Source organism: Hypomesus transpacificus, chromosome 16 (assembly GCF_021917145.1).
Source record: "Hypomesus transpacificus isolate Combined female chromosome 16, fHypTra1, whole genome shotgun sequence".
Lineage (NCBI taxonomy): Eukaryota > Metazoa > Chordata > Actinopteri > Osmeriformes > Osmeridae > Hypomesus > Hypomesus transpacificus.
Window position 1 is genome coordinate 7,635,253 of NC_061075.1, and position 22,623 is coordinate 7,657,875.

At 45.4% G+C, this 22,623-nt stretch overlaps 1 protein-coding gene and 1 long non-coding RNA gene across 2 annotated transcripts in view; one reads left to right on the plus strand and one right to left on the minus strand.

Annotated features, from left to right (window-relative positions):
• The window catches only part of grin3bb (glutamate receptor, ionotropic, N-methyl-D-aspartate 3Bb), a 46,676-nt gene that overhangs the window by 2,326 nt on the left and 21,727 nt on the right, over positions 1-22,623 (plus strand). The window lies entirely within an intron of this gene.
• Positions 16,250-19,413, minus strand: LOC124478556. Its single transcript, XR_006957247.1, has 3 exons — positions 19,260-19,413; positions 18,034-18,632; positions 16,250-17,372 (listed from the first exon to the last, which is right to left on the minus strand). It is a non-coding gene; the product is annotated as an uncharacterized LOC124478556 (long non-coding RNA).

The following is a 22,623-nucleotide window of genomic DNA, read 5'->3' on the forward strand; positions in this document are numbered from 1 at the left end:
AGGGTTTGTTCAGGTGGACTCCCCTCTCGAACCCCCCACCCTCCCTCCCAGTCAGCCTCTACTGGGCTTGACTGTCACTCCAAGCCGCCTCGAATACACCTATCGGTTGCCGAAGCCTCGAGGAATCACTCCAGTCACAGCACCAGCTGTACTGCCCTAACAGATAAGGGCCAGGCAGCTGCCATACAACGGTACATGAGAAATCTCTAGTCCCTGGCCCTTGTAGCTGGAACCCCCAAGTCTCTGCTACGGGGATTCCTCCTTGAGTCCTGGTGAAGCATCCTAAGTCTCTTTCAAGTTATGTTCTTGAGTTGGAAGGCTTCTGATATTCTGAGAGTGGACGGGTCTATCTTTATGACCTTTTTTTGGGGGAGGTTGTTTTGGGAGGGGAGGTGTGGTTCGGTGTTAAGTACATTTACATTTAGTCATTTAGCAGACGCTCTTATCCAGAGTGACTTGCAGTAAATACAGGGACATTCCCCCCGAGGCAAGCAGGGTGAAGTGCCTTGCCCAAGGACACAACGTTGGCACGGCGGGGAATCGATCCGGCAACCTTCGGATTACTAGCCCCACTCCCTCACCGCTCAGCCATCTGACTCCCGAAGCAGATTTGGATGCAGATACTGTGGTTGACAAGATTCAGTGCTGGGTGGTTGTGTGTTGTAGTCTCCCTCTAAAATGGGTACATTGGGTGTATCACTGTCATGTTGGTGTCACCCTGTGCTGTCAATCAGCTGTCGTGCTGCTACCTGGACTTGCACAGTCGGAGTCTTCGTGTATTGTATTGTTAGGCTTGGCAAGTTTGACCCGTCTCAAACAGATTACATCACACGGTACTTAACAAATTAAAAAGTGAAAAGATTGCACACCATAAATTGTCTGCTGGGCAGGGAAAAGTGCACATATTTGTCTTGTCTAAAGCCTGCCCGTTAAAATCACTTTGCTGGGTAGCTTAACTGACTTTGAAATCATCCTTATAAGTCTGTACATGCACACACACACATTGCCTTCCTCGACTGTACAACTATTTTCAAAGCCAACACACAGTATTCCTAATCAAGACAGCACACTAAAGATTCATTCAGATTTCAGTCATTCGTGACAACATCAATTACACCAACACTGACTGTTTTCATGGCATGGTATATAAACACTTTCCTAATCAACCTAACTTCAGAAACCAGCCAACTGACTGCAGACCCCAACACAGTTCAGGCACTGTAACAAACTGATGGTGAAATTCTTTGTTAACATGTGCTGTTAATGATTATCTGTCAAGGAAGGGTTAATGTCATGGAGTCTTAGGTCTTATTTAAGTCCCACATGGACCAAGATCGCAGATAAAGAAGATAAAAGTCTGTAACAATGTAATTGATTTCATGCACCCCAAATAATGTCATTTTTATGTAGGTCATTTGCTGTGCTCAACACTTCACACAGTTTTGCACACAGCATCATAAGAGAAGTGACTTTTTGTCTTGTGAAATCTGGTGGTTTCACGTGGGACAGGAGTTGCTTGGCATACTTTGGTGCTGACGAGAGATAGGGGATCTTGCAGATTCCTTACAGCTCCCCTTCCCTCTCTCTCCCCCCCCCTCTCTCTCTTTCTCTCTCTCTCTTGCTCTCTCTCTCTCTCTCTCTCTCTCTCTCTCGCTTTCTTTCTCTCACTTTCTTTCTTTCTCTCTCTGTCTCTCTCTCTGTCTTTCTCGCTTTCTTTCTCCCTCTCTCTTTCTCGCTTTCTTTCTCTCTCCCTCTCTCTTTCTCGCTTGGTCCATGTCTGCCAATCAGTCTAAAAGCTCTTATTGGTTCCCTCATGTTGTGCAACAAAAATGTAATGAAAGTGAGTTATAGAGAAGGGTTTGTAGAACACAATGCTGTGGAAAGGGGATGGGCTGTCTTGAAGTGGCTTTGAGATGCATATTACTGCCTGAGAGTCTGGGCCACTTAGATCAGACGCTGATAGAAGCACCATGCGACTGTGATGCACTGAGCTGAAAAATGTCCCTGCTGTTTTGGTGAAACGTTAGCTCTAACAAGCATGGCGATTGGTCCAACGAACAGTTGGCTGTCATACTTCTTGAGAGCCACTCTTGCAATACAATCACGTCTGGGTCTATATGAAAAGAGACACATTGCGCCTTCACATCTAAGCATGTTTTGAAGATTTGACAGTTGGATAGCGATCAGACTTCTCTAATTCGTCGGGAGATATGAAGTTGTTTGCATCTTTTGGTGTGAGTGGTATTACTCGCAGGCAGACTTGATTATCTATACTCTTGACTCTATATAAAGAGCTAAAGTTAATTATTTGCTTGGTGTAGAACATTTTAGTCTGACAGGCAATTAGTTGAACTCGCTTTCTTATATTAGCTCAAATGATCAGTCGTTTAGCAGATTATTGAATTGATAGACCCGCACCCCCAGACTTGAATTGTCTTTCATGATTTTGTGGCATTACGACTGAAAGAGGAAAGGGTACCTTTTGTAAACTTAAACTCATCATGAATGCATCAATAACTCGATATCCATTTGAAGATCATGACTAAATCTCACTGCGTCCAATAGCCTGTTGTGCTGAACATCAAATGTGTTTTGCGCAAGGGTTCAGTTGTGTGCCTCTTAATCTCATTGCGTAACATTATTCAAAAATTCAGCGTGTTTCGTTTCGTTAAATAAAACGTCCACACCAGAGAAATGTTTACAGATGAGTCAGACAAACACGTACTGGAGATAAATGGATTTAGCCTCGGGGTCGAAATAGATCTCTCACTTTCTTGTTTCAAATGCTCAACTTTCTCAAAGGTTAACTTTCTCCCTCTGGTTTGAAAACGAACATTTAATTAGGATTATCTAAAATTGAAATTCTCGAAGGCTTTGTTAAATAGTAGGGGAAAAGCCATTGTAGGAAAAATAAATGTTTCTTTCGGACCCAATCCAGGCTTTGCTGTCTGCAGCAGAAGCTCGGCTTGCAGTGGTCGGTGTCAAGGCGGGCCGGTGCATTAGCGCAAAAAAAAGGTCTGAGTCAGTTGAACTCCTGAACACCAAAGATAGAGACTTCAGCTTTCATGCCACCAGCCCAGTTTACTGCTTTAGGGGACAAAGGGCAGAGCGCGCCACGATTAAAAACTCCCCTTCAAGACTTTGGCACAGTCAGAACTAGAGGCGATGAGTCATCAAAGATCATGTGGTGCGCTAATGTCTACTAAAGGTGATTAAAGAGAAAGGGATGAGGTTAGACACTGTTAGACCTTGTAGACCGTCACAGGTGCATTGCTGCTACACACATGAACTTTAAGCTGATTGTGCCTAAAAGGTGGATGGACACAGCAGAGAAACGGTAGTAATTTAGTTCGGAAAGTTGAGTGTAAAATATGCTTACATTGCTACTTCTCCTCTTCCAATCGATGAAGCATCTCAGTAATAATAATCTAGAAGTCTCCCCCCCCCCTCCTCCTCTTGCTTTTCTACTGTATCAATCTCTACTTTGTCTTCATCACCCAAATGCACATCGGTCACAATGGTCAGAATGGTCACAACCTCTTGCTACATTCTCGGGTGACAGCAGCAGCCCTGTCCTAATCGTTGAAAATTGAGGGAGCTGTGTCAAGAAAGCTGTGAAAAACCTGGGGAGATAGCTGGTAATTACTCACAGGTGTGAGAGAGCGATAGGCAGTGTAAGGGTCTGGACTGTGGGTGAGGGAACCCTGGGGAGACAGCTTGGTAAGGACAGGTTGCCGGGGGCTGGAGAGAGGCTGGGGGCTGGAGAGAGGCTGGGGGGTGCAGAGAGGCTGGGGGCTGGAGAGAGGCTGGAGAGAGGCTGGGGGCTGGAAAGAGGCTGGGGGCTGCAGAGAGGCTGGGGGCTGCAGAGAGGCTGGAGAGAGGCTGGGGGCTGGAGAGAGGCTGGGGGCTGCAGAGAGGCTGGGAGCTGGAGAGAGGCTGGGGGCTGCAGAGAGGCTGGGGGCTGGGGGCTGCAGAGAGGCTGGGGGCTGCAGAGAGGCTGGAGAGAGGCTGGGGGCTGGAGAGAGGCTGGGGGCTGCAGAGAGGCTGGGAGCTGGAGAGAGGCTGGGGGCTGCAGAGAGGCTGGGGGCTGGGAGCTGGAGAGAGGCTGGGGGCTGCAGAGAGGCTGGGGGCTGGAGAGAGGCTGGGAGCTGGAGAGAGGCTGGGGGCTGCAGAGAGGCTGGGGGCTGGGGACTGGAGAGAGGCTAGGGGCTGGAGAGAGGCTGGGTGCTGGAGAGAGGCTGGGGGCTGCAGAAAGGCTGGGGATGCAGAGAGGCTGGGGGCTGGAGAGGGGCTGATGAAGGCTGGTTAGACTTCCTTCTAGGGAGAGGAAACCCCAGTGCCCCAGGAACTCCATGGAACTCTCTCCATCCCATAATATTTCTGCATAAAGCAGTCAGTATTGTTTCTGTGGAATGCATTTCTTTTTCCTGTATTTTTGAGCAGAGCACTGAGCCCTCTGTCGTAGTGAGAATCCAAGCGTGAAATCATAGCATTAGCGCCCAGCTTCCCTGTTGTTACACGTAATCTGTTATGAAAGCAGTCCAAACAATAATAATTCAAAAAACATACACACAATTATTTAAAGTAACTTTTGACATATAAGATGATAGGACAATATCACACTTCACATTTAGGTTAGATGATCTACCATTTAACTCAACCGTTACAGCCAAAACATTGCAGATGCATATGAATTGTAAACCTGAACTCTAACACTTAGATATTGTGAGAAGAACATCAGAGAGGTCAATCATAGTCATTTGGAGACCTTCAAGTCCCATCGTTGTGGGAGGCAGTACCCTGAATGAAGCACATTCACCTCGGTCTGCGGGACAAGTCCTGAAGTGCTACCACGAGCTGTCTAGTTGACAGAAAGATGTGTTTATTTAAAGTAATCTTGTAATGATGCTGCTCTAAACAAGAGGCTTGTTCATCAGTCCCTGCCTATCCGCCCCAGCCCCAGCCCCACCCCCCTCAACAGGCCTGCCAGCAGCCCGGCTAACTGGACCAGACCCATCTTGGCATCCGATCGGTCCTCCTCTCTTAAACAATGACAGTGACGCACGAGTCCAGGGAGCCGTGGAGCAGGACTCTGGTTTTGATCCAGTCCCCCTTTTAAAAACAACGAGCTTCGGTTGGGTAAACAACTGCCGGGCTTGAATTGGTTGTTTATCCTGTGCGTGTTGAACAGAGAAGGATTCTCAGCAAAATAAATCATGCATGGATTGCAGTGGATGTCAGAGCTCTAGGTGCGGGGAGATGTCAGCGTGCGATGGTTGAAATAGATACCGTATATTTGAGGGTCTATCTTTTGCTGCAAGTAGACCGCTAGAACGAGCACCATTAAGTCATAAGTAAAATGTCATCCCTTATAACACAATTTACTTAGGCTGAAACTCCAAATTCTTTTGGAATAACATGTTGAAGCGAGCTGAAAGGAAATGTTTTGGGAGTTCTTGGGGGTGTTTACATCAAGAAATGTATATCAGGTCTTTAGGTATTGTAATGTAGCACATGCAGATGGTATAAACTCCAGTTATCTAGTTGACTATTTTGGTGTTTTTATACATGCGTTCAAAGAAGTAAGTTTCTTGTACGGATCTTTACTGTACAATTGTTCCACCTGTTACCATAGACTATGTGGTGGGCCATAGTTCATATTGTGATTCCAGAGTGGTTGATTTGGTAAGCCGTTGACACTGTACCATGTACACTGATGTACTTGGACAGGCCACAATGCTCAATGACCCTCTAGTCGGCAAACGCAACCAGCGAATTCCCGCTTTCCCGCTGTCAAACCGACCATGTTGTTTTCTGATTCACGGCACACCGTTATTGAGCGTCCATTACTCTATGAATGCCCCCACCCCATTTGGACGCTTTGCATATCCTCACTGGTTTTTAAGTCAGACGGAACTCAGCGGGGCCCAGCCTCAGGGCTCTGAGGGCTGGAGTCACTCGACTGGCATCTCACTTCAGAGTTAATCCCGAGTCTTTCCTTTGGACTGCCAAGCAGCGGCCTGGCAGACTGCGTCGCTTCTCCTGTCTGCCAAAGTCCTCCCTTGCATCCTTGCCACAGAATCCCAATTGTTATTATCCTGCAGATAGTTGTGTTAAGATCCTCTTGTTCAGGTCGCGACCGCCATTTTCTAGACATGAGCTCTTTTGCCCCCTATGGCTGCAAAACAATCTGAGTTTGGGGAGCTTTGTTGCTCGAAAGCGCCACCTTTTTTTCCATCCTTTGGCTGTTCCTTCCGTGCTAGAAGTCTTCATAAATGTGAAATGTGACTGTTGGTCCTTAAAGGGCTACTTTGAGTTGCTCAACACAATGTCTCCATTCTTTGGCTGGTGTTATTGACTAAACACATCAGTCAGCATCTTACATGACAAGAAAAAAAGAAAACATCCTTTTCTGTGTCTTGGTTCATAATTTGTACTTTGTAGTTTGTTGTCATACAAACAATAAGAATTATTGATCGGCATACGTGACAAAGCGATGAAGAGACCTGAAAGTAACTTAATTTAGGTCCTTGATTCCAACGTTTGTGTTTCTGTGGTTTTGTCATCTTTGCACATCCAGGAGCATCCATGTGCTAAAGCGAAACAGACTGAGTGGGAGTATCACATCTCTAGGGAGAGGAATTAATTTGAAGATTAATCATAAGATGTTACATTTCCAACAGTGGATTTTTTAAATCCATGCGATTAAAATCAATCTTACACCCCCGTGCCCTTCAGAAGCGGCAAGTGTTGTGTAACAGGAGAGAACATTTTGACTGTCTCGTAAGTGGCCGGCAAACATTTCAAACATGGGAAGTATTGTCTGCCGTTGTCCTGAGCTCGGTGGCTCCAGAGAAGGTCAGGTGTTTGATCTTCGCACCTTGACATTTCAAGGCTCAACTTCGACTTGACCTTGTCCTCTCTCTCCGGCACAAACCAAACCAGGAAGTGAGTCATGACTGGCTTGGATGTAACATCTTCCTCACAGATGAGGTCTTTGAGACTGAATGTGAGTGACTGGGCTTTGTAGCTGCTGTCACCTTGTGAGGCCCTCCAGACTCCCTCTCTCCCTCTGGCTTCTCTCCTCCCACGCACAGTTGATGTTTTCCCTCCCAAAACGAATGTAGGATTTTTCACAACATAAAGAGACATTTAATTCCTTTTTTTTTTTGGGGGGGGGGGAGTAATGTAATTTGAGGTTTCTTTGCGGATTCACCACCGTCTATGAAACAGTTTAGTTTGCTCCGAACAAAAGACAGTAGGCCGACAGTTGGAGAAAGTCTGTCCTGATGTTTCATCTCCCCAAGGCTGTTCTGCATCTTCTCCAGATAGACACTTCAACAGTCTAGAGCCTTCCATCAACAAGGAGTGCATTTGCTTCCTCTTTCACCAGATATGGGCGACAAAGAAAGGGTGAAAGATGATTTATTCTTTCAAGATGGATAATATGGCCCCAGTCCTTAATATGTAGGGAAATATGCTGCTGTAAGGGTAACATATTTCGTCCAAGCAGAAATCAATATGGCTGCCTGAAACTATGGTATTTCTAGTGCAAGATGATTAACTGACTCTACATTGTTGACATTAAGCCACACAATAGGACCTTAGAAAAACAGAACTTTGGTATTTTGGACTTGGAAGTTTGTATCGTCCTTTTTGTTTATGGGGCTGTAGTGGAAGGCAGGAAAAGTTGGAATGAGAGTGCTGTGAATAGAGGTGTTGGTTGGCCATCTCTCACAGGCGTGACGCACGGCAGAAGGTAATTCATCCTTTTTTTAGAGTGTCCATTACTTTCAAACAACCCAGTGACTGTGCATACCCATCTGCGTATTCCTGTATCAAAGGAGGAGGAAAAAGTCTATTGGATCCAGCTCTGACTTATGAGCCAATAGGCTTGTTTACTATGTGCGTACAGCAGGTGGTAGGTGTCAACCTGGTGAGTTTCCTGCTTCATCTTAGGTGTGCTGGTGTTGGCACTGCAGATGGGTCAATTTGTTATACAACACTGGGCAACGCGTTACTTGTCCCATTGTGTATCTCAACAATAAGTCGTGGCAGGCTTTCTTGCAGCATGACAAAGATGAAGTGGCTGAACACAGATAAAAGAATTTCCAGATCCAGTTCTTCCAGGTTCATGAATCTTTAGTCTGTTGTTTCTGGGGAGACAGTTTATTTGAGATAAGTTCCTGGGTTCTACATCTTTTTTGAAAGCTTCCATGGAACACTTTTGTAACAGACACGGCAAAGAAGTGAATTTGATCACTACGAAGTCATCCCTGATGTATCGTGCAGATATTTTATTACATTTAAACTGCAAACATACAGTCGTTCTACTTTTGAAGCTCGGAGTATTCAAACAGAGCATGCACATTAGCCACTAAACCTACACTTTTGAGCAATCTCCAGCTCTCTGCCTTGGTGTAATTATAACAAGACAACAAGCTCCTCTGTTCCTCTGAGACTGACCCAAAAAGTGGAACTTGTGTTGGCTGTAACATCCCTAGAGTGAAACCTCTAATTAGCAGGTCTCATCTTTGCTCACTGTTTATGCCCTTCCTCTACCCAGGGCTGTTGGGGTTTGTTCAAATGTGAAAACAACACACAACTTCAAGCCCCCTGTTCATGGAAAATGTACTTTAGACTATTCAGAAGTCTTACGGGCACTCGATAAGAACATGATCTAATTGGAAATTCCAACCCTGTCTGGTTTCAAGGGTCCATACACTGCTGACTCATTGCATCACAATGTCTCATCCTTCCACCAAATGACATATTTACATGGCCTGGGCTGTGTTGACTTTAAGAAGCACCTGACCCATGTATAATCGATAAGCATGTACAACATCACCAATTTACAAGGAATAAGTACATTTACTTGCACTGGATCCTTGTGGATTTGCGTAAGTATCTATTCATGTCATGTACAAGACGGAGCATTGACCGTTGAGATTGAGTCAGCGATCATGGAATAAAAGCACAGTTTCCTATTTGTAGCCTTGACAACCGGGCTGAGCCCTTCTTCTCTGGTTCCTTATCCGACGGATTTCAGACTACCTGGCAGTTCAGATTTACTTCATACACCTCCTACCCCCCCCCCCCCCCCCCCCCCCCCCCCACACACACACACACAAGTGATCCTCACAAAGAGTTTGGTTCTAGTACTGGACTTCCATGTTCCATGGACACTCATGCATGACTAAAAAAACATGTCTGACTTGCCTAGTGACTGATGGCAAACGTCTTTCTCTGGGTTCCTCTCGGTTCACTCAATCAAACGCAAGCTCATTCTGTCAATAGAAACCAGACTGAACATGACGTGCATCTCTCAGGATTGTGGGATGTCATTGATTCAGGATTGAGGGATGTAATCAATTTAGGATTATCGAATGTAATTGATTTAGGATGTAGGATGTCATTAATTTGGGATTGTGGGACATAATTGAGTCGATGAGGAAGTGAAGTAACAGTGCCAGGCTCCTGTTGACTGTCAAGGAGATGATGAACTGACGTGACGTCTGAGCCACTGAGGCAGTTTGCCACCCAGACACCGGTCCAAAAAGACACTTTACTCTTCCGCTGTCGCTTCATCGCAAAACTATTTTGTCCAAACAAGATTCCGAATTCAGAGTCAGCACTGACAAACGACGCCAGCCTTGACGAACGCCAACTTGGTCGTGCTGGTTGTGCAAAGCGGTGGCTGCTGGGTCTCTGACAGTCCCCTACCTTCCCCTCTCCACCCCTCCCTCCACCTCTCCCTCCACCCCTCCCTCCCATTGCTCCACCTCTCCCTATCTCCACCCCTCCCTCCCATTTTCCACCATCTGCTTCACTCCACCTCTACAGTCCTCCCTCTCCCCTGTTCCTCCCTCCCTCCAGCTCCTCCCTCCCTCCAGCCACCCCTCCAACCCTCTCTCCCATCCTCCTCCCTCCGCCTCTACACTCCTCCCTCTCTCTCATTGCTCCCGCTTCCCTCCCCCCTCTATCCCTCCCTCCCTCCCGGTGCTCTCTCCGTCCAGCTCGCTCACATCAGACGGGGGAGCCAGGCGGCTTCAGGGCCGGGCGGCTGCGGCGGGCGGGACGCGGGGGTGACGGCGTGAGTGACGAGAGAGTGAGCGGCAGATGAGACCTGTCAGGAGGAGTCTTCGTGAGACTGATGGAGCCGCTCCCTGAGTCTCGCCTCTCTCATCTCACACGGAGGGGCCCCTGCTGTGGCAGTCAGTCAGTCAATCAGTCAGTCAGCACACACACACACATATACATGCTGTCACACAGACACACACTGGTACACACAGACATACGCCGTCTTAAGTCTTAAGATTTAAGGGTAGATTCATTAGTATCGTGTGTGACCCTGGGAACTGAGCTGCAGGTTAAGGATTGCGGAGGCTGTGGATCTTCACCTCTGAGTCCTTCACTTGTTAGGAATATCAGAGAGAATACCAGATGACTTGCAAAAATACAGTATGGTATTTGTTCAAAAAGTGACATTAGAAAGGGTTGCGAAGCCATTCTTAAGATCTTCTTCTTTCCTGCTTTTATCTTTTAAAATGTCAATGTTAGGGAAAGAACCCTATGAGAAGAACTCCCTTTTTTCGGCTTAACTCCTCTACTTGTTTTAAAACTCTCTGTAATTACATTTCACATTGATAACGACCCTCCTTTATAGTCAAGACTGTCAGTACTTGGATGTCTTTGCAGGTTTTGAATGTAATGTTCATCCAGCTGAGTTGACCTTTAACAGATCACATCTGAGTCTGCTGCACCCATTGAAGTGTCGGGCAGTCAAGATTTTTCTCTATTGACGAGCTCTACCCAGGCTTTTTGTACTTCTGTGGAGTACAGACCGGTCTTTGTAGGTCGACTTGTACCTTCTTACACCCCCTCCCTTGTGAGTATGACAAGGGGGGAAAAAAACGATCAAAGCTGCAGTCAAGTGTGCAGACGCACAAAAAAAAAAAACGGACCGCTGTCTTCCACTTTAGAGATTCTCGTGGGCCTCGATTAAAACGACAAGCAATAAAGATTTGATTTGGAGCGCAGCAGGAAGGCGCTCGACTTGAGCCCGCACGTCTGCGACAGGCGTCAACATTTACGACTTTGCCTCGCTCTAAGAAAGCTACTCTAAGCCCTGGATTTTTGGATAAGGCTGGGGGGCGGGGATGGGGTTCTGATTCATATTCCACAGCTCTTACAATTCAGTACATGGGTCTTACTTTGTGTGTCTGTGTCGTGGAGAATAGCAAAGTGGGTCATTAGCCTGTCATTTAGAATGCGTCCCTCCGCTTGTCATTCCCGATGCCAACGAAGCCCATCGCAACTCTATGCATTGTATTGATTTATTAAACGCGGCAGCTCAGCTGAGGGATTGAATGTGATCACTCACCAGGGGGTCCTCAAGATAAACTAGCTATGTAAACGCTGTCGACTTAAGGCTTCTCAAATGACGCACGATTTGTTGCGAGGCAGTTGCCTACCTTCTGTAAACATTGCTTCTGTAAACTGCCCGGCTGTGGTTGGAAAGCGTCGGTAAAGCTGCAATCCCGGACCCCGCTAACGAGCCTGTATCACAGGCAAGGTTAAGTGGAGTAATTAAAGGCTGCCGATTGAGATGAAAGCCCGTGGCTTCTTTTCTCAGTGCTGGAGGTTAATGGAAAAGACGAGAGATACCATAGGCCCTAGCGCTACAAGGTCTCGCTCTCGCCCTCTCTCTCTCGCTCTCTTTTCTCTCTTGCTCTCTCCACTCAATGGTGACACCCTCAGTTTAAAGTTGCCCTCAGGTAAGAGTCTTCTCCTTACTTTCAACCTTCCCTCCTTCTCCCACCTCCACCTCCTCAACCCCTATGCTGAAAGCAACCTTGGAATCCACATTCCTTTAATGTGGAGTTATGGCTTGATGACCATGTAACACTTGGGATCGCCCTGCAAGGTGTCAGGTTTATCTTCATTGAAGGGTAAGTAAGACATCCTGCAGGGTCCTCGTCTAAAATGGATGTGGTGGTGTCGTTTCCCCGTACCCACTTCTCAGGTAATTAGGGCGTGAAGCACATGAAACCAAGCGCTCCCAGACACAGGGTTCCTTCCAAGAGGAATTCATCTCCTGTTCATTCGAAGTGAGTTAATTATTAATTGATCATTTATCACAATGTGGCAATTACTCATCCACCCAAAATAATATACCACGTGTAATTGATCAAAAATGACAGATATTCCATCGTCTGGCCTCAACTTCAGTGGGAGAAAATAAGCAACAGCATTCATACACTGCAATGGAGCCATCAATAATCTAGACAAAATAATCAATCAATGATAAGCAAAAATAACCTCTTTAATCAATGTGTCAAATTAATTCTGCTAGATTGAACAACATACGAGTCACAATTATGCCAATAGCACAAATTAGTTGTATTCAAATATTGTGTCTTACATGAGCGTAGTAGCCAATGAATCACTTGTAATCAAGGTATTATTTGTTGAACTTGTCATTTACTAGCACTTTTGTCAAACATTTACAAGTCAATATTTTGACACCCTCCAACCTTGCCGCATACATCACACTGCATACAAGACACACACAAATTAATTCTACACTTAAACTAACTGCCTTCAAAAATATTTCCATGCACATTCATACTTGCACTGTACAAATCTGTTGTTATAGCCCCGTCATTTCCTGTGAAAACGTAACAATGTAAATAATGTGGCATGGCCTAGAAATGCAGAATGAGCCACAAAGCATACAGCCTCCTCTAGTCCACCTAGGGACTGTGTAGTTCCGATATCAAACACCCCCAGACCTCATCCCAAACCTCACATTTGCATTTACTTCAAATTGCTCTTTCACAGCAACCGGGTTGAAGGGAAGAGAACCTCAGCTGGTCTTCAAAGACCAGTTTTAAGACACGGGCGACGCAGTGTCCTTTTTATTATCGTCCTTGTCAGCTCTCGCCCCCCCCCCCCCCAAAGGAGGGGGGGCTTTTACAGCGTAGCATTGTCTCGGCCAGTCCGGGAGGGGGGGGCACGGGAGGGGGGGGGGATACTAATTGCGGCTCAATTCCCTGTGTGTCAGGATTCTTCAACTCTCAGCCCTGCGTGGAGATGGGATTCACAGGAGCCGTGACGATCTGCCACGCTAATAAAACTCCCCCGACAGGCCAACCACCTTCTTCGACTCAGTCTGTCTGCATTCCGCGCTGAAACTAATATACCACAGCTCAAGACCTGTGATGAATGCAAACCCATCCATGCACTGCTGAGTAGTACCTGTACGGTCTGTTATCTAATATGAGACCAGTTCACCAGGTTATCAGGCTTACATACCTGTTCATGACGGGTTAACAAACCGGAATGCCTTCATGGTTCCTTATCTCATCATATTATCTAACAGGTTCTGGCAAGCGTCGGGTAAAGAATGCTTAGGAAGCAGACACATCTTTCTCGAGCCAAAATGTTCTGCTTATGAACGGGAGTAGAATCCTGACCATTTCAGGTGAGGAAACGAATTCCCGTGCCCCAGTTAGCTCAACACACATTTCCTGGTGATGGACCTTTGATGGTTGGAACACGAAGAAAGACGAGCCGAGGCCGAGACGGGCGGTAATTGCCTACGTGACAAAACCCTGTACGGCCCCTAAGTACCTCGCCTGTCAGCAGCGAATCAGCTGCTCTCCCTCCCCCGCTCGGCTCTCGGGGCCCCACTCCTCTGAGCTCTCCAGCCTCCCTGGGTAAATTCCCCCCCTCTAGATGTTAGGTCTTGGCACTCCCTACCCTCCCATTTCCAATCCCAATAATCCATGTGCTCGGGGGGTTTAGGCTCCCTTGCAAAGCCTGCTCCTCGCCATCCCATGTGAAGTGTCACCATGCCGACGAGGGGAAGAATATCCTCTTTTCTCCAGACTTGGCATCAAGGGTTGTCACAGACCCCGGCTGCTGTGTTAGGTACTGACCCCAGTTACATTTCACTTTGTTTGTATTGCAGATACATTTATTGAAAGTGACATACAATTGTGTGCATTTAGAAAGCAGTTACACCTGAAGAGCAAGGCTCAGACATGTATAATTCAACAATATTCTTGCACTCAGAGTCAAGGAACCATCTGGATTTACTGGGCACATAACACAGGAACCACATCTCAGCAACCTTAAAGCTTGGTGTTGTAGGAAGGCGGGGCTTTGCTGACCGGACTTAAAGGCATCTGATAATGACCGGGGGGCAGGGGAACACTGCTCATATTCTTGAACTGCGGACCAGGCATGAACTGTTGTGGTGCGGTTGTAACGGGTCGAGGCTGGATTGAGTAAGTCACAGACTGCACCGTGGGGCAGACCTTCTGAGCTTTAATCTCACGGGCCATCTGGCACCAAGAACATGACAGGCAGCAACAGGAGATTATCATGTCATCGCAGATAGAACCCTGTGCAGAACCCGAGCACAGAGAGACTCGGTTAACAGACAGATCACAGAGAGACCACAGATACTCGGATTACAATACAACCCCCCCCCCCCCCCCCCCCCCCCTGTCATTCCCCAGTCAAATTACATCACGGTCCTCTGAAGCAAGGGGAAACACTCTTTAACCCCCAACACCTTTATCAAACCCACCTGGATTTGATATTTGTGCCGTATGGCCACTCGCAGCGACAGGGCAACAGGTGGCACTAACATCCCGGACTGTGATAGGCAAGCGGGCCCCAGGAAGTCCAGTAAAGGCAGGCAGGTGCTTTCCCCAAACTGTGCCGAGGTTTGACAGGCTGCGCATGGCAAGCACCAGAAACCCAAACAACCTGTTTCGATACAAAGAGGTTTAACAGGTTTGAATCAGTGCTCTGGTTAAAAGTGACATTTGAGTGACATTTAATGAATAGCATTTTAGTTCTGAAGAGATTGAAAGAGTGTTACACTTTCATTCCAGATGAGTATGACAGGGGACTGGAACAAACTGTTTGTGGAAGTGTTGTGATCAGTGGAATTGTTCACAAGTGTAAATGTGTTAGAAAAGATGCACTCTCACAGCTATTCATGTCTTGACAGCAGTCACAGATGCCGGAGGTCCAGATCTTCGGTGTGGAAGCTGCAGTTTGCTGGATTATAACCGTAGACGCCATTATGATCAGATCGACCTGCAAATACAGCACTGTGCACATGCAGTACAATGAGAATAGATAAGCTTCAGGATGGCAATATTTTTTTTTTAAGCTGAGTCCAAGACTATTTTGATGAATATTTGATACTTTGTTTTTATGTGTTTTTAGTGTGGAAAAGAATATCATGTGTATCTTGTTTTAGTGAAACAATCATTCAGCTGCTATTTTGCCACCTCCAGTAATACCGAGTCCTCATTGACCCAACTATCCTTATTTACATTTTATAAATGTATAATTGAACTGAAGTTGTAGTGGTTCAGATCACTAGAACTTAGCATAGAGCATAGTTTTGACAGCTATCAGGCACAGAGCAACAGTGACAACATATCTACCACAAATGCTTTATTATTTTTTAATTACCTAAAGTCTACAGCTAAACCATTATACCCTGTAAGTTAAAACAGTCCCTATGCACAGTATCTAGGTAGATATTGCTTTCCTAGGTCAATATTACTGTGTAGTTACATACACACACATACCCATAATGTGACGTGTACATCATTTTAAATCAAGTCATGTTTACATGACTTCACATTTTATTTCTAGATGTAATATAATACTCAAACAATTTTATTTGTAACACTTGTTAAGATACAGTGCACTGGATTTATTTAATTTGAAGCTAAACATAACTTACCTTGTCAACTTGGATCCTAGACTTCAAGTTCGAAACTGAGACTAGACACAAAAGACACAACTAAATATAGGTGGGGAAGAAATGCTGCCAAACCTGAAAGCCCATGTGAAAAGTAAAATGATTAATCTGCCAAGTTTATTGACTGTCTATGGCCATCTGTACTCAAATCCTTTGTAACATTATACAGAAATGTATATTAATATTTACCAATTTCATACTCTCTCCTGGTCCTTACTGTAATATGAGGCACATTTCTATTAATTCAGTTGATCTACTGCACCTTTTAATAGGGGTTCCCGTGTCTTGTCTGAATATGTTTCACTCTTATCTACATTTCTACATTTCTACATTTAGTCATTTAGCAGACACTCTTATCCAGAGCGACTTACAGTAAGTACAGGGACATTCTCCCCGAAGCAAGTAGGGTGAAGTGCCTTGCCCAAGGACACAACATCATGTGCAGCAGCCGGGAATCGAACTGACAACCTACAGATTACTAGCCCGATGCTCTACCCGCTTAGCCACCTGACTCCACCCTTCTTGCAGATTTGTGTACAGACACTGTACTGTTGTGAGCTGGCCAGGAGGGTGTGGTTACAGAAAGGACGTTCACTTAAATGGATCATAGCTCATTTGCGCGTCCCTAAGTAGTCTCTCTAGTCAAACCGTATTTGATTACAAACAAGGTTGGTTTGGTTGGTGGTTCTTTTAATATTCTTATGGCTCAACATGAGTGATCATATTCAGGCTGCATATTAGAGCACATTCTTCACCCCCCTAAAAGCCCCAGACAGTATAAATGGCTGTTGTTGTTGTTTGGGCTCAGGGTGGAGGACGGGTTAGTCTGGCATGAGTCCTTGATGCAAGAGTCGAGTACTTCCTCACTGTCTGACTTCAGCCTTTCTCTGGTTGCCCATGGTACCCGTAAGCATCTGGGATTTCACTGTTCTGTGTATAGACAGCTCCCCACACACACAAACAAACACACACACACCATAGTCACATTTGTGTTGTGATTATTGTGGGGACAATTCAGTCCCATTCAAAGTCCTCTTTTCGCTAACCTCTAACCCTAACCCTAAACCTACCTTAACCCTTATTGTGACCCTAACCTTAACCACAGAAAACTTACCTGCACCCAAAAACAAAACCTAAATCTATTTTCTGACCTTAACCCTGAAATGATGCTTAATATTGAATCCCAACCCATAATGTCATCCTAACCCTAACATTAACCTAACGTTAAGCCACCTAGAAATCACCAGTCACATTGTGACTGGTGATTTCCATCCATACCTTCATGTGAGATGACTCTGAGTCTTGGAAATTGGTCATGACAAAGTTAATTAGCTTGCGTTCTACACCCGCTTAATAATACACAGGTTCTCATTTGTCTGGGAGAGATGATGCAATGGTCTGTAAATATGAGACGACTGGTCGTAGCGGGTGACCTCAAACAGCCAGTAAAGCCCCTGTCTGAGCCTCCGTGCTGCTGGCTGGGGTTTGATGATAGGCTGGTCATGGTTCAGAAGTCTTACCCCAGGCCAGGGACTCTGGCATCCCTTCAGGACACGTGTTGCTCTGTTACAGGATGCTACATCACAGTGACGCAGTGTTTCATTAAAAAAAAGAAGCGTTTTACATGTTAGCGTGTGAGTTAGCATCGATATCATCAGTCCGAGACAAACACTTTATGCCGCGTAAATGTTAACAGAAGACCCTCGAGTCTAGCATTTATATTTAACAAATCATTTATATGCAAAACCGTTCCTGGCAATTCCATACACATGCTTTTTAATGCATTTTCAATTTGTTCTCTACACACATTTTGATATTGCTTTCAATCATTACTTTACAGTATTATATCATAATAGTCTGTTGAGAGTTGTAGGAGTTGCCATTTGTTTAAAGTCAAAGCACTTTCTCAAGTGAAAAGTTCAATGTGACATATAACCTGCATGAACAATGATCAGACATGACGACACAGCGTGACGAATTACTTTCATAGCTTCTGAAGAAAAAGTTAACTGAAGACCTTTGTCAAGGTTCCATGTAAAGAAACAGAAGTCTGTTTAAGATATCTCTTTGATCACTGCCTCCATCATTTAGCAATGAAAGAGTGCAATGAAACATGAGTTACATGTCACACAGATCACTCAGATACCGTACGATCCCATTATTTTTCTCTGTGTTAAATGACTCGAGACGTTATGATTCCGCGAGTATGACTGAGTGAAATTTTACAGAGTGCTTACCGAAAGCCATCATCCTTTTTCCACTTTGTTGGATTTAAATGATGACTCTTGTTCCATCCTCGTAGATTGACATTGTAATAATGACCTCCTCAGATGGCTGACACCTAGAAGCAAGTGGGTTGGCTAGAAACCCACCCCTTCATTTAGACACAGGTGAAAGACTCATCATGACAAGGGAACAAAACAGGCCTTGGTCAGGAAGTGAGGTCTTAAAAAAAGTTCACTTCCTGTGTTGAGGCCTGGTGATGCATGTGGAGACAATGTGCGGATGATTACATCTCTGCAGCATGACAAAAAAAACTTTGAATATGGATGGTATTATAAAATATACATACTGAAAATGACCTGGTGTGACCTGAACCCACAGTTACCTAACATGAACCTAAACAAGGGCTTTGTCCTCTACTGTACCTCACCAAGCCGATAAAAGCCAATGGCATTTAAATGGATCCCGAAATTCCATTAGCGCCCTGCTTCCCCCTTTTGCTCGCTGGAAAGTGGCAGGCCTGCTTCTAGATGGGAGTCTGGCCGTGCGCTTCGATGGGCCCCCTGCCCTTTACACTGTCAGTGACGGAGAGAGAGCCTCACTGCTCATTCCACTGCATTAAATATGGACACAGACAAACGTCTATTAGGTTTGTCCTCCTCCTCCTCCGTCCGTCTGCCCCTGGGAAGCTGGGATTAGCTAAATGGCAAACTTGAATAGATGAGGGTTATAATGTCGTTTTTATTTCGAACGTGATAGATGTTGGAAGCATTTTCGTTGGGAAGTATAATGTTTTTCATTTTCATAATGTTATAAGGTACACTGTAGAGAGTAATGATACGATGAGGATACAAATGTCCTTATGGGTGAGAGTTAGGCTAATATAGAGTTTGCTTAGGCTGGTAGTCAAATGTATGTTTGCTGTAAGTTCGGAAATAGGGTGTTGTGTTTGATGATGCTAACGGTTTTGTGCCGTTGGAAAGAGAGCAACTTGGCACGAACACTTTCTCTTTGAATGGACATTTTTCTGTACGCAGTTATGAAGCAGGGTTGATACACACTGTGCAGCTTTATTTAAATACAGTTATGTCACAGTCACATACGTTTTGAAGTAAACATTTCCCTCTGCTGCGTCACCATTCTCAACCGTTTCATGTTGCAGGTGTTTTGCTTCGAACAACACAAAGACCACATTTGTTTCCTGCCTCTGAGACGCTCAGATAAGCCAACATCTATTTACCATTTGTGCAGCTCCCTTCCACATGTAGCAAACCCTCCTGGAGACAAGGCAGATGTCATTTGTCATCATTACTCCTCCTTGGGGTTTGAATTCCCTGTTCCTCTGTCATTTTTCACCAGCTTTGCTTATCCGTCACTCATATGCATTCTTGAATTGTGTCATGGTTGACAAGAAGCAGGAAGTGGCCTCGCGAGTGGATTGGCTGGTATAAAATACACACTCTGCCGTGGTGGCACAAAGAGAGAATATATAGAGACTGATCAATATTTCATTCAGCTTGCCCAAAAAAGGGTTCCTCCATCATGTAGGGGTGACCTCTGGAGACAAAGCCAAGTTTTGTGTGTGTGTGTCTGTGGGGAGGAGATCAAAGGAATTGAATCAGCGAGTGCAGCCTTAGGGCCATGACAGACCATCGGTCTGAGGGCAATCAGGCTCCAGAGTGTCCCAGGGGAACGGTATCCTCCAGCCCCTGTCACCAAGCATCACCCTCACTCTGGCCTCAGCCTCACCCACCACCCCTCTCTCTCCCCAGGACCTCACCCCTTCTCTCCCCAGGATCTCAACCCCACCCATCTCACCCCTGTCTAACTCCAGGATCCCCCCCCCCTCCCCCCCCTCCTCCCCATCTCCACTCGGAGGTGAAGCTTGGTTTCCCAGGTAAGTATGCAGCCAAGACTGTGTCTGACACTTTGACTCTGACAGCAGGAGTCAAAAAAACGGCTGAAATACCTATCTGACACATTTATACCAGACACATAGTGAGAACAGTTATTGTGGTATTGCACTATAGGAATGAATCTCTACATTTGAGAACTCTACATGTGCTTTTTGTTGTTACTTTCAAGTTCATGGTGTTAAATCAAAACGCAAATATGTTTAAATGAATGGTAACCAACCCAGTAATAAACAAATATGCACCCGTCATATCCAGACCAGCTTCATAGCCTTCTCTTAAACAAAACCTGGCTAGCACGTTTAAAACACTTATGAACAATTCTACATCACTGACAAGGAGAGTGAGTTCACTCCATGTGGAGTGCCTTACATCCATCAGGGTGGTGTACTGCTAGGTTGGGAGCAGGGGGGGGTCTTGTCTATCCTGCCAATGATTTACAGCCTAAACTCATATATTTACATGCAAGTGGGCTGTATGCCTTATACCCAGCGCTCTACTCAGAGTGACAAATAGTAATTTGGCATAAGTACGTTCATCCATCTATCTTCTTTTGCCATGGAGGGGAAAAAACGGCACAAATCTGCCAGCCAGCCATGCGCCCCGGTTAACGAAGTGAGGGCGACCGGATGCAATAACAACTCCGTATATGAACATTGTATGATGAATGCTAATACTGGATGTTGTGAAAGATATTGGGCCGGTCATGATTGGTGTAGGTCGTGAAGCTGCCTACGTAGTGATGACAGGCGTGCTTCATAGAAGCCCTGAGTCTGAGCTCACACTGCTGATGGTGCAATGTTGAATTTAAGTGGGGTAAAAGTTGGGAGTGTTGGGAGTCAGATGGCTGAGCGGTGAGGGAGTCGGGCTAGTAATCAGAAGGTTACCGGATCGATTCCCAGCTGTGCCAATTGACGTTGTGTCCCTGGGCAAGGCACTTCACCCTACTTGCCCCTGGGGGAATGTCCCTGTACTTACTGTAAGTCGCTCTGGATAAGAGCGTCTGCTAAATGACTAAATGTAAATGTAAAAGGAGAAATGCTCTGTGCTGCTATTGGACCCAAGTCTGAAGGCAAACTTTTTAGATTCGACATCGAAGACTCACAAGCTAGATGGAAATATGCTTTGATCTGAATTGACACCGTGGTATGTCATGTCTGAGCTCGGATTAGTATTTCATTTTAATGAGTGTAATTCAGAAATGTACGTTCTTGGTTTACAAATGTGAAATCAATTGGCAGCAGTTCTCTGTATTGACGTGTGTCACACTCAATGTTCTCCCTAGCTGTGCCCTGTCAGGGAGGTGGGACCAGTGAGCAAATGGATGTCCAACGAGGCTATCCTCATTTAGGGGTCATTTGATATGGATACCAACATAATACATTTGACCCAGCCACATATGTGAGGGAAAATCCAGAGCTGATGTTCCAAGGGAGTAAATGTTCTTCCTCTATATTATATAATGTAGTTCAGTCCAGACATATTAAGTCATTATTTTTTCAGTTGTTTGTCTTGAGTAGTTCAGGGGCATACTGAAAATTACAGTATTCATCCTCTGAGTCATTCCCATTACTGAATGTCAGCATCCTGAATGGCCTCTTTCAATATTTGTGTTACGTAAAGGCAAGGAGCCTTGCCGCCAATGAATCTGAGAGCACTGGGCGAAGCTCGTTTGGAAAGGCCATTTTCAGAGGGGAAAGCTTGTCTAAACTCCTAGTTTGCCCAGGCTAGCCTGATGGGTTTACCCTGTCTCTTCTTGGCAAGTGGGATAATTGGATAAATGTTGTTGAGCACAGGCCATTTCTCCTCGTGACCTCCTGCACAAGACGACTGAAGGGGTGAGCATGGATGTTTGAACCCAAGTAGGGTCGGGTCTTTTACTGTTGCTGCTGTTTCAAGTTGTTTTTACCGAGGGCATCTTTTTTGGTAGGGAGATTTTAAAATGTGTGAATGGATTTCCAGGGTCTCTATACATTGGTAGACATGTCGCTACTGTCCGCCCCTAAACCTACACCGACACCGAAGCATCACACAACAAACATTTAGTTATTAGATCAATGTGCAAGTCTGTATATATGCATACAGGAAGTACTGTACATCTGGGACTGAAGTACTGTTTGGTAGCAGGATTCTAGATCAAATCCTGATTGCTGTGTCGCTACAGAAATGATTCTCTGTACTGGCACACAATGTTCTGAGTGTGTTGACAGGGTACCACGCAATTATAATTTCTATTTTCCCATTTCAAGATTTCAAGGATTCGGTTCCTGATTACGACATCTCTGATCCATCGTAAAGTTATGTAAAACCTCTATCTCTAGGGCCAGGCCTGTTGTACAACTATTAGCCTAAATATCTAGTATCCATTGGGTTTATTTTGCTTCATAATTATTTTAGACATACTGTGATTTTAAGACCTTGTAAAGTAGCCCAATAGCCTCAGGATTACCTGTTCTTATTACCTTACCTCTCAACAATGAGAGTTAGTTATTATGCAGCCATTTTTCTCCTATACAGTGTATTAGTGTTCCTGACTCCTCTAATCCCCTAGGCAACGGCCTCCCATTTAAAACCTCCCGACTTGAATATTGCCTATGACTGCCTGCTCGGTCCAGATAAATCTAAGTCATTTACATGGACAAGCAGAGGGACAGAAAGAAAAGTGCAACACCAGCCTTGCTAGGCTCTCTC